The sequence below is a fragment of the Mytilus californianus genome, unplaced genomic scaffold, assembly GCF_021869535.1.
Source record: "Mytilus californianus isolate M0D057914Y unplaced genomic scaffold, xbMytCali1.0.p SCAF_5, whole genome shotgun sequence".
NCBI lineage: Eukaryota > Metazoa > Mollusca > Bivalvia > Mytilida > Mytilidae > Mytilus > Mytilus californianus.
In genome coordinates this window covers 69513221-69526050 of record NW_026262701.1, presented here as the reverse complement: position 1 = coordinate 69526050, position 12830 = coordinate 69513221, and the positions used below count along the sequence as shown (strand labels likewise).

At 32.1% G+C, this 12830-nt stretch overlaps 1 protein-coding gene and 1 long non-coding RNA gene across 6 annotated transcripts in view; both read right to left on the bottom strand.

Moving 5' to 3' along the window:
* Window positions 1–12830, bottom strand: part of LOC127701374 (uncharacterized) — a 189643-nt gene that overhangs the window by 118865 nt on the left and 57948 nt on the right. The gene's annotated exons all lie outside the window — the stretch shown is intronic.
* The window catches only part of LOC127701300 (uncharacterized), an 83039-nt gene that overhangs the window by 46070 nt on the left and 24139 nt on the right, over window positions 1–12830 (bottom strand). The window contains exon 1 of one of the 5 annotated variants that reach the window (XM_052205184.1): window positions 5495–5598. The exons of 3 other annotated variants lie outside the window; for them this stretch is intronic. The gene's annotated coding sequence lies outside the window, so the exon portion shown is untranslated. Of the gene's footprint in view, window positions 1–5425; window positions 5599–12830 lie in introns of those variants that run through there. One more of the 5 variants, XM_052205178.1, reaches the window with a different exon arrangement.

The window sequence follows — 12830 nt, the reverse complement described above, 5'->3', positions numbered from 1 at the left end:
GGTCTGGTAGGGGTCAGAATGACGTATCTTAAGTAAGGAGACACATCTTCCTACAGACTGTTTCCTTGTGAGACTGCCTGCTCAGTCATCTAGTATATATATACAGAGCAGAAATAATCTCTCTTAAATTTATCCAAACGAACCAAAGCAATGAAAGGATATCAAGGCAACTTGCCTGATGCAACAAAAAAATTGCCTTGTCTCTGACCTTGAACTGATAAAAAAAAGAGTGATTTAAATTTTTCTATATTCTTGTTTCTCAGAAAAACCTTGTTGCCATGAAACTCTATTTGAGAAAATAGGTCACAGTTCGAATAGACAAAGTTGATCCTACTATTTCTACGATCCTGTGACCCATTCACCTTAGTGTGCCATTCCATGATGATGATGGATTAACAAGGTAAATAAGTAAGATAAAAGAGAACAATAAAGATACAGTACTTTATAATCTACTGCCATAAATTAGATACTTTTGTATACATTACTGCTTACATATTTCTTTGAAGTTGCACCATACTTCTATAGTCTTGAAAGTTCAAGCAGGACCCTCAAGATGGAATGATTGACCAAATTTCAACAAAAACAAGCATTCTGTGAGTATTGCATGGCAATACTTACAGTCCCCTACCGTTAAAAATTCATTGTATTGGAACAAAATATTAACTTGATCTATAACTTGTCATGGTGTAAACTATATAACAAATATTAAGTCAATATCTTCAAGCATGACGAAAAAAAGTGTTGAAAACTGATTATTTAAGTGAATTTTCTAAGTCCAAGGACCATAACTCTGCACAAAATCATCAGACCGGAACAAAATTCGAACTTGAACTGTAACTTGTCATGATAAAACTATATACCAATTTTCAAATCAATATCTTCAAGCATGATGAAAAAAAGTGCAGAAAACTGATTATTTGAGTTAATTTTTTAAGTCCAAGGACCATAACTCTGCACAAAATCATCAGACTGGAACAAAATTTAAACTTAAACTGTAACTTAGTTCGTAGGGGACTAATAAATTAGACATTCTATAAACAGGTTCAAATACTGTGGATTGTACCCCAAAATAGCCAAAGATAAACAGTACAGAAATTTAATTTTTTATATTTTTATAAGTGGAAGTGGGTATACAAGACTGTTGCTCAGTTCCTTAAAGTCTAAATGATGTGAGTAAAAGACATGGTACACTTGGTAGGTATTCTCAAAGAAACAAATAAACATGTATTTTGAAAAACAATCTTTCCTATATGCAACCAGAGGCATCTATCCTTAGATAGCAAGGTACTTTATATATTAATATATATCTTCTCTTTCACTTTATACCTTCCCAATCTAAATCTTTACACCTAAAACACATTTATCAGGGCACAAGAGGTTGTCTTGTTAGAGAAGGATTACAGAAAAGGCTATAGGGACTTAACCTGCAAAATATGTATGATGTATTACACACCAGGTTTTGGTATGTGTGGCCTACTCAATCTCTCGTTTTCTGAATAATGTTTTGTGGAATATCTTTTGAACATTTTCTGTGTTTTGTGGATTGTCTTTTCATCTTTTGTCTTTAGGTCGTCTATTGTCCATCTGTATAAGGTTTTTCATTGCTGCCTTGGTATCTTATCATTTTTTTCTACACATGCATTTCATATCTGTAACAAGTTCAACATTGAGAATTCTAGACCAAGACAACTTTTGTTCGCCTGTGACTTTTTTACTCATTTTCAAGAGGATCTCAGTTATCAATGTTAAAGTTTGCTTTTGATTTAATCCGTGCAAACAACGAAGTAAAATTATTTAAATAAGGTAGTAACACCCACCACCCCCACCTTTTAAACAAAAGAGATATTACTGTTTTACTAAGCAACGACAGTCAAGATAAACATTTATGTAGCACTACGGATACACTTTTTAAAACTTTCTGTGTTACAACTGCAATTTAATCTGGAAAAATGTCTGTATCTGTCCATGTATTTGTATCCGTTCCAAATGATCACATTCCGATCGGTAATTCACAAATTTTTGTCTATTCGACAGGATGTGGTAACTGACTTCAATATCCTGCTCTGTACTTGTATATGACACTTTATACCGAGGCTTTTCTACTTTACATGTACATGTAATATACACATAAGAAGTTAAATGAACAGATTCAATTTTCTACCTTTTTAGTTTGATTTTATTGCAACTGCCAAGTTAAACCTGCCCCATAAAAGATAGGTCCTAGTTATTTTGCCTGCATCATATTCTTACACAAAATACTGAAAACTTCAGAACATGGTGACAGGGAAAAGTAGGGATATAGGGTATTTACCCATTACACAAAATCACTACATGTTCTTAATAATATTTCTTTAAAATTTATTGAGGTAAAATTTTTTTTTAAATATCAAAATTAAGAAATTATATCAAAACTGAATAAGAACCTATAGAACATGCAAGAATATGGCAACAAGCAGTGTTCCATGAGTATTAACTTCCTAAAGCCAATAATAACTGTGAAAATGAACGGATTAAAAAATTCAGTTTCTGCCTTAGTATATTCTGTTGCGCAGCCTTCAAGCCAACAAAAATGCAAAAAAAAAAACAGATGACATACACCCGATGCAACACAATTTGTGAAATGATCCATTGGGCCTGCTTAATTTTATACATTATCGGTGAGTGTTTTACTTATTCATTCTTCAACTAACTGTGCAATAGATACTTCAAAAATGCTGGTAATTTTTGTTCAGTGACACTGTTTGACCTAAACATAAATAAAAGAGAAATCACAAAATTGTTTGGTTGTTTTGCCACTTTTTTGCTGTATGCAAATGGACTTCTTAAGATGAGCCTTAAAGTTCCAACATTTTTTTTTTAAATCAAATAATTAAAACAAATTGTAAACTTTCTTACAATTGACAGTAATAGCCAATAAAAGATTTGTAAAAAAAAATAAGTAAACAATTTTCTCAGTTATTAATTATGTCAATCAAAAAGCCATAATGTTCAGACATTTTCTTATATGGATATGATTTATATTTGTTGTAAAATCATGAACGAACTTGTCAAAAACCTCTATCCTGACAGACAACATGATATGCCGCCCACATTTATACAGTGCGACAATATAAATCACTTTTTAAAATCAAATTAAATATAAATATGAATGTATGCAATGTATGCTTAAGGCGTACAATCAATGACAACAAATTGAAAGGATATATATATATATAGATGAGAAGGAAGCTGTCCGCTATTCCTTTTACTTATATGCTGCATTAAAGGGTCACTTTTAATGGCGTGTATTTTCATGACCAGGGCTATATATTTTCTAAAAAGTACTCTGAAGGTCATGGACTGAGGGTCGAAGTTTAGGAGTCATATAAAATCATTCTCTCTTGCAAATCATGTAAAATGGATTGTCCAGTACTTAATCTTAATCCGATGGAAAATAGATCTAAAGAACCTGTATCATTAAATTGGTATAATGCATAATATTTGGCATTGTTTTGCCCAAATATTAACAAGTCCACGGAACTATAGACATCTAAAGGGCAAGTGAAGAGGGTAAATAAATAAAAAATGGCAGGGGCTCCATAACACAGCTGATGCAGGGGGATTCTTCAAAAATTAAATTTCAGTCAAAAGTTTGTCAACCAGAACAAATCTCAGATGTGATGAGCTCAATATTTGTAAGGACTGACAATTTATGGAAATAAAATTTTCAATGTAATAAAAATAAATAATATCCAAGGACAGTAATTGGGTCAAAGCATGATGATGGATTGGTATTTAACACCTAAATACGGCAAATACTATATGCATATTAGGACAAGAACATGTTTATGTGATATGGTTATGGACCCTGCTTTGTACAAGATGGACTCTCTGAGCTTAAATGCACTAGTTAACAGCCTCCAGAAAGACATGTCACTCTATCCTGAGACATTATTTTGAATCTATCCAGGGGCGGATTCAGGTGGGGGGAGTGGTGGGCATGCACCCCCCCCCCCCCCCCCCACACTAAAATTTGCAGAGCATGGGTTGTCCGCAGCTTAATAAAGAACATTTCGATAATTTTACCGCAAAAAAAAATTTCTCGCTCCGCTCAGCCAAAATTTAAGTTTGCGCCCCCCCCTAACCTAAAATCCTGGATCCGCCCCCTGTTATCCTGAGACATTATTTTGAATCTACACACACCAGTTTTTGCACTTCTTTTTTAATGCTGTCTGCTTAACAGAGAAATAGCAAATACTAATATTCAAGTCTACAGTTGGACATGGCCAGGGAATAACCCCATGACCTCCCCCCACTAAAGACAAGCAAGCTACCAAACCACAAAGGTGGTGCAATGAGGTCAAAAGAAATCAACTTAAACAAAGCTCAAAAGTAATTTGTAGCTGTTTTTAACACAAATAAATATCAAAGATCAACAAAACTTTTAGGGGATATTTGTAAACAACTACCATTTCAACTACTTTATACATCTACATTATTTGTATATGAGGAAGGTGGGCAGTATCATCAGAGAAAAATTCTGACATTACACATCTTTACATTATTGTGGCAATGTTCAGTTCGTGGTTTCAAAAGTTTACAATGTTTAATCTGTTTGGACAGGTCCTGTTTTATTCAATTCCTGATATCCCCAACAAGGTATGTAAGTTCCAATCAACTGTCAAAACCAATGAACATCCATAAAAACCAGGGTCACAGACTGGGTCATCTTTGAAATAATTTTTGTACAGTTACACAAAAAGTTTATTCTGAGCTTTTTGCACATATTTCCTGAAATAAACCAAAGTTTATAAAAACAGGTAAAAGAGCCGAAATCAATTAGCTAATTGATTTCAACTCATTAAAAATTCATTGCTGTACAGGTACTAAAAATAAATGTCATTCAAATGACTTTTTAGGGCTTCAAAAATTTAAATATTTCGGCTGGGAATAAAATATGATACCTGTCAATTGTTATACCTTCAGAATAATTTAGTACCATTCAAATTCCTTAGACAATCTAAATATTATTGTCAACAATTTGATGTGAGTATGTGTGTCAGGTTGTGGCGAATATTTACTCATAAATGATGTAATTGCCATTTTAATATCATTTATTTACAAGCAGGTGATATTCAGTACTAATTTGCATGATTATAAATGCTGAATTTATGGTTTTACAACTTTTCTAAAAATAACATCAGGTGACAGGTGTCTGAAATTGATTAGTATTGATAAGAAAAAACTATCAACATATATTCTCAATTCATTAAATGTAAATCAATTTTTAGGAATAGGTTTCATATCTGAATCATGCAACTCAATGTACCCCATGGATGACAACATGATATTTCTGAGCTAAAAATAAAACAAAGTTGTAAAATTCACTTTTCACCTTATTTTTTTTTTATTACAAAAATAAGAAAATAAAAAATCATAAACTTACTTGATATAGTCACATATAATAAGCTGTAATACCCAATATGATCATCCAATAACACTTAATTCACTTTACCTGGGGTGTTGACGAAACAGACATTTCACTACAACAGCTGTGTGAAAACTAGGCCACTATCTTATGTTTGTAGTAAACCAGAGATTGGTTGGCCACAAAAAATATGCCTACTCATCCATGGTATCGATCAGACAGTGTGAGGCACTGACAGGGAGTGTGAGAGATTGGCTTTCATCTTATCTTACTAAAGAAATAAATAAGGAAGAGGTGAAAACAGGGATCAGGAAAGTTATGTTTGTTGTTTTAAGAGGTGAAAATAGGGTCAGGTGTAACAGAATTGAGGTTCAAAAAAGGGGAAATTATTTAATTCACATTTTTCCAGTCTTTATGAGCTCAAAAATATAAATTCATTAACAACAAGTTACTTGTTGAAACCACAGTATGTTAACATTAACAGGCAGATTTTTAAACCTAGACAGGTGAGTTATAAATGTTTGTTAAAAAGTGCAGTAATTTTAGAAATAAAAGATAGTCATTTGTAAATAACCAGACAAATTTAAAAAAAAAATATATTCAACTTACTTTCTGACCAATTTGGGTTGTGGCTATGATAATACATACAACTGTAAACAATATATAGCTAAACATTAAAGTCAAGACAAATTAATTAAACTTTGCCCTTAATTACTTCCTTTTTGGTATGGTAATAATAAATCTTCTCCATAACTTTGTTGTATTGAGATATTTTCAGAAAGACAATCAACATACACATTCCTATTCTTCTCTATAACTTCGATGCACTAGGATATTTTCAGACAGACAACCCACAAACACATTACTACAGACAGACAACCCACAAACACATTACTAAATCTTCCCCATGACTTTATTGCACTGGGATATTTTCAGACAGACAACCCACAAACACATTACTAAATCTTCCCCATGACTTTATTGCACTGGGATATTTTCAGACAGACAACCCACAAAAACATTACTAAATCTTCCCCATGACTTTATTGCACTGGGATATTTTCAGACAGACAACCCACAAACATATAACTAAAACTTCCCAATGACTTTATTGCACTGGGATATTTTCAGACAGACAACCCACAAACACATTACTAAATCTTCCCCATGACTTTATTGCACTGGCATATTTTCAGACAGACAACCCACAAACACATTACTACAGACAGACAACCCACAAACACATTACTACAGACAGACAACCCACAAACACATTCCACAAACACATTACTATAGACAGACAACCCACAAACACATTACTAAATCTTCCCCATGACTTTATTGCACTGGGATATTTTCAGACAGACAACCCACAAACATATTACTACAGATGGACAATCCACAAACACATTACTAAATCTTCCCCATGACTCTATTGAACTGGAATATTTTCAGACAGACAACCCACAAACACATTACTACTGACAGACAACCTACAAACACATTACTAAATCTTCCACATGACTTTATTGCACTGGGATATTTTCAGACAGACAACCCACAAATACATTACTAAATCTTCCCCATGACTTTATTGCACTGCCATATTTTCAGACAGACAACCCACAAACACATTACTACAGACAGACAACCCTCAAACACATTACTAAATCTTCCCCATGACTTTATTGCACTGGGATATTTTCAGACAGACAATCCACAAACACATTACTACAGTCAGACAACCCAAAAACACATTACTAAATCTTCCCCATGACTTTATTGCACTGGGATATTTTCAGACAGACAACCCACAAAATATCTCAGTGCAACAAAGTTATGGAGAAGAATAAGTAATGTGTTTGTGGGTTGATTGTCTGAGAATATACCTGTGCAACAAAGTTATGGAGAAAATTTAGTACGGTAATGCAATCTTTATGTAACAATTTTTTCATTTGCTCAAATTTACCGTGAAATCCACAACTGACATGTCTTAGGCCACCAATTGCTGGAATTCTTAAATGTTTGATCAATACAATATCATTGAAAATAACACATAATCCTTATCAAAAAGACTGTTTCCATGAGATTTTATCCAAATCTGAATCGTACTATTAACCAAATTACCTGTGATTAGAAAGTTTTTGTTTGGATGAAGTCATGTTTTGCCATTATGTTTATGTGCCAAAGTCATTCCTGAAGTTTTCGTGGAATTTCATTTTATCTTTACCTTATATAAATACAGTTACACAAGCTCTAATGTACAATTTCTTTTTGTAATGCATTTGAACAGGATCAACAGTACTGTAGTTGGAAGAGTTGTTGCCTTCAATCAGGATTTGGTAGTCTGTTTTACTGCCTCCACTCCTCTTTGCCAGTAAAACTGCATTTGCTACCGTCAAATCACCATAATTAACATGTGGCATCACTATTGATATTTTAAACGAAAATAATTTTTTCGAGAAATTTATTTTTAAGACTTTCGCATTAATGATACATGAATATAAAATTCCTTTTTGTTGCATGGGTGTATCTAATTTAGGCCAAAATATTAATGTCAAAGCCGAATGATAAGTTTCAATAATTTGGAAAAGGGGGAGGGGGGTCAGCGATTTGACCATATGTTATTGAAAAGCATGATAAATGCAGGGTATCCAATTTCATTTAACATCATCTTGGTGTAAATATAAATGCATCAAAAATGTAAAAAAATAGTTAAAATAAACTGTTGCCAATTTGGTTAGAAAATAAGTCAGTTTACAGTATTATATAGTTTCATTGGTGCATTCTTTAACTACTATACAAGGAGGAGTTTTAACCTATTTAAAGAACATTCAGAACTTACAGAAACATCTATAAATAAATGGTTAAAGCTTTCAAATAAAACTACTTGACTTGAAATATTGATACAGGCTACATAAATACAATAAAGGAAGATAAATTGTTGTTATTAACAAATACTTGAAATGAAATTGGTTGAAGAATAAACCAATAGTATCTATTGCTTTTGTGGTCTTCTTTTGGTCTACATACATTGTATGTATCTGATACAACGCATTGGTAAAAATAGTGTTATGTTGATATATAAAAATAAGGAGATAAGGTATGATTGCCAATGAGACAACTATCCACCAAAGTTCAAATAAAGTGGATGTAAGCAATTATAGGCATCCGTACGGCCTTCAGCAATGAGAAAAACCCATACTGTATAGTCGGCTATAAAAGGCCCTGACATGAAAAATATGAAACAATTCAATTGAGAAAACTAACAGCCTAATTTATAACCAAACAATTAACGAAAGAAAAAATAAATATGACAGACATGAACCAACAACAACCACTGAACTACAGGCTCCTGACTTGGGACAGGCACATAAAAAATGTGTTTACATTAATGAAACCATAACTAAAGAGTGCTATAAACATCAAACTGAAAACAAAATCAGCTGTTGGCAAGTTTTGACTGAGACAAATATAACAAGTTTTAGGGTCCATCTTCAGTAATGAGTACAGATATTTATATCAATGTTAAAGGCTTCATTAATACTTTAAGATGAAGAACGGCAATAAAAAAAGCTGTTCCTTTACCTTTTTCATGTGCAAATAGTGATTTGTGTCATGAATTGATACACCATATCCTTTCTTTTATATTATTCATGGAAAATATGGAATTTCAAATGGACTGAAATGACAAAATATTGACTTGCCCAAAAATAAAATTAAAATTGTTTGATGTTGCCTACCTACCCACCTAAAAAGCAGCCTACCTGAAAAACTTTATGACACAAATCGTTTCAATTTTTTTTTTTTTCATGCTCTAAATATAAATAAGAAGATGTGGTATGAGTGCCAATGAGACAACTACCCATCCTAACATTTTTTTCTTGCCTAAAACATGTAACTTTTGTTGTTGGCCCCCAAAAAAACCCTACCTACCTACCCAATCCTACAACGCACGGGTAGGCAACATCAAACAAAGAATTTGTTAAGGGTGGCACTGGGTATATTATCATTTCAGTGAAACTCATAAATGCTAAATTTGAAGTTATTCCACTGGTAATTGCAAGTCTATACCAGACAATTTTCAAGTTAGAACTTTCTGCTTTCAGTGTTTCCATTTTAACTTGAAATTTGAGAAATCTGAAGAATTCAATTTTGGATTTAGCTTTGTCGGTTTAGTTGCAATTTATAAGTTTGTCAGTTCTAAGAATCTACTTAATAGAAATCCAGTGCCACAAATTATTTATTTGTCTCCGTATTTCTAACACAGCAAATTTGTTTTAAGTACATAATTAGAAGCAAAAGTTAATTTCAGAATCTTTTAACCTTGAATTTGGATTCTAAATCTAATAATCCACCCCCACAACTTTAACCACAATAATACACAAGCTAAAGTGGGACTAACAATTAAATTAAACACTCGGATCTACATGCCTACACATCACTCAACAACACATACATTATTCATGGAAAAATACAACAAAAATCCAAATTTGGAACATTTACTGTAAAAAATACTATTCTTTATAAAAAATTCACAACAATGTTCAAATATAACAATTTACAACTGAATTTGCATTCTCTACATTTATAATTTATGAATGCAAACTAAATTAATGGCGACAGACAATTAACTAGAAGTGAATCAAACCAGTCAATTATCTTATTGTTTATACATTGTCTTTTATACATAACACATTTTAACTGAATCCATATACAGCACTTACGTCAACGGAGCTTAAACCCATTTTCTAAGACGTAAGGCTGCCTCATTTGCATTTACAAGTACATCCAATTATGCCAGAATAAAATGTCAAACAGGCATTGGCGTTAATGACTTTGGTTTATAGTAAATCATCTGGCGACGGAATCAATATCGAGTAATGATGCTGTAAACTAAACCGTACCGTCAAAGGGAGTTCAACTTCTATTGATCAGATCTGACCTAAATGCTAGTATCCACTCTGTCAATTACTGTTATAAATGACCTAATTTGTCAACGATAGTCTCTATAATCAATAGTTTTTTGGCTCACAGCATTCGGTTCAATGTCTGTATCTTGTCACTTAGCAATTGTCATATGTCTTCCAGGAAGTTGTAAATCTGTTAATTTCACTTTAATCAAGGCAATAAATTGCAGGAACTACAATATGAAGAGTTATCGCATAATCTACGTTATGAAACAAAATCCTTCATATGAACTGAGGGAACATAAAATTACTTTACACAGACATTCACACAAGACATCAGATAATTGAAAAATACATACAAAAAAAACTATTTGACATAGAAATTTGGACAAAGGTTTAAATATTAAAATTAAGTGCATTTGTTTTTAAAGGGTTTGAAATATAAAATGGAAAACATTTTGTGAAGTGCACATATTCATACTGTTTATACATATTGTGACTCTGAAGTTCTTGACCTTGTAAACCAAAAGTAATGTTATTATTATGAAGGAATTTTTAACCGTATCTGCAGATACAAAGACTTAGGCACTAATACTGACAAAATAAGACTTATCTGACATCCGTGTTCCATACAACAAGGTTTGACTTTATTTACTCTTGCATTCATTTACAGTCAAACTCATGCATGCTGAAGATTTGTGTACTTTGAAATACCTTACACATCAATATTACATTTTTTTTTTAGAATAAAGCTAGGAGACAGTCTTTTTCGCTGCAAAAATCACAAGATAAAAATATGTCATAAAACTTTATTCTTGTACATAAAAGGCATACATGTATTATATGATACATTTATAAATAAAAAGTGGTATCTAAACTTTTTCAATTCCCCCTCTTGGTTACTCTCATATTATTCAAAGTTCAAATGTCACCTACAAAACCTGGTACAATTTTATTCTAGTATGTCTCGAACATTCAGAAATTGGATTTACAAAGGACAAAGCCAATCTGATAAAGCCGCCTACTAGTTCCTAGTGGTGGTATAAAAACTAAGGCTACTTTTTACTTATATCTAATATTCTTTGATGTTTATTTAGGTGGGTGTAAAGTAAATATTTGAAACCAGAATTTCAACAATGACATTAACATCTTTATCTGCACACAAATACGATATATGTTAATTTATATAATAAATTTTATTCATTTGAGAAGAGTCAAAACTGAAAAATCATACGAAATAGGAGATTTCAAAAAAAGTGATATTTAAGTAACAAACAAATAAGAGATTAACTAAATATCAATCAACCTTATCAGAAGTAAATATAGAAAAAAAATATCTTCTGAATGATACCAGTTGCATTGTTTACTATTTTGTGTACAAAGGGAAATAACTCCTATAATTAATTCAGTTATTTGGATTAAGTCAGTCTGTGTCTGTGAACAGTGATCTATTCAAATTTTACCACATTATGAGGTTCTCATTCCACTCATTCAAAGAATATGCACTAATTCTATGGGTAATTAATATTGTCAATTTGCTGTGGTTTCCTGTAACTTATAAAAACTTGTTCACCCCAAATTAAAGTTTTTTAGTGAAAAGTCAATGCTATGCATAAACAATTTGTGAAATCTTGTTTATATTTCATATAAGATTTTAAAAAGACTTCACCTTTCACTATATTTAAAAATAAAAGAAGAATGTGTCTGAGGACATAAATGCCTCTGCTCAAGCTTTGCAACGAAAACGGGACGGACGGGGCATAAAAAGATCAATCATATCATTGAATTTGCCAACAAATATTCTTTTTCCCCAAAAGGAAAATGGACTTTAAGGCCCTATTTCCTTGAGGGAGATTAAGTTTGCTAGAACTACTTCAAATTTGCTAGGGAAATGCATCAAATCAAGACAATAAAAGAGACTGTCAAAATGACAGCAAACCAGGTTTTTCTTACATGAAACAATTAAGCAATCAAGGAACTAACGAAAAAATCATCAAATTCAATCTTCACCTCCATTTTGTCTAAGAAACAACATATTAAAATTTAAGACATATTGGATCAATCCGTTTCATGTCATTATTTCACAAAATCTGCATAAAGATTTGACCTCCATTTTGTCATCAGTAATAACATATTAAAATTTGTCATCAGTAATAACATATTAAAAATTGAAAGCATTGTTTAAAAGAGTCAATTTATTAGTAACAACATAAAGTGCTATTGTTGAGTCAATCAAAGACCACAACTCCAGGACGAAAAAAACTGAAAATGGTCATTATCAAACTTGACCTCAATTTGGTCATCAGTGACAATATATTAAAAAGCATTGTCTAAACAATTCTTTAGTTATTGCACAGAAACAGCTGGAGCCATTTTGCAGAGCCATACCCATTCATTGTTAACCTGAACATGCCTGAAATTGCCAGTGGACATTAAGCAAATAACAATCAATAGTGGTAAATGTCCAGTAAAAATTGTTACATAAAACAGATTATTTCAAATAAATCATAACA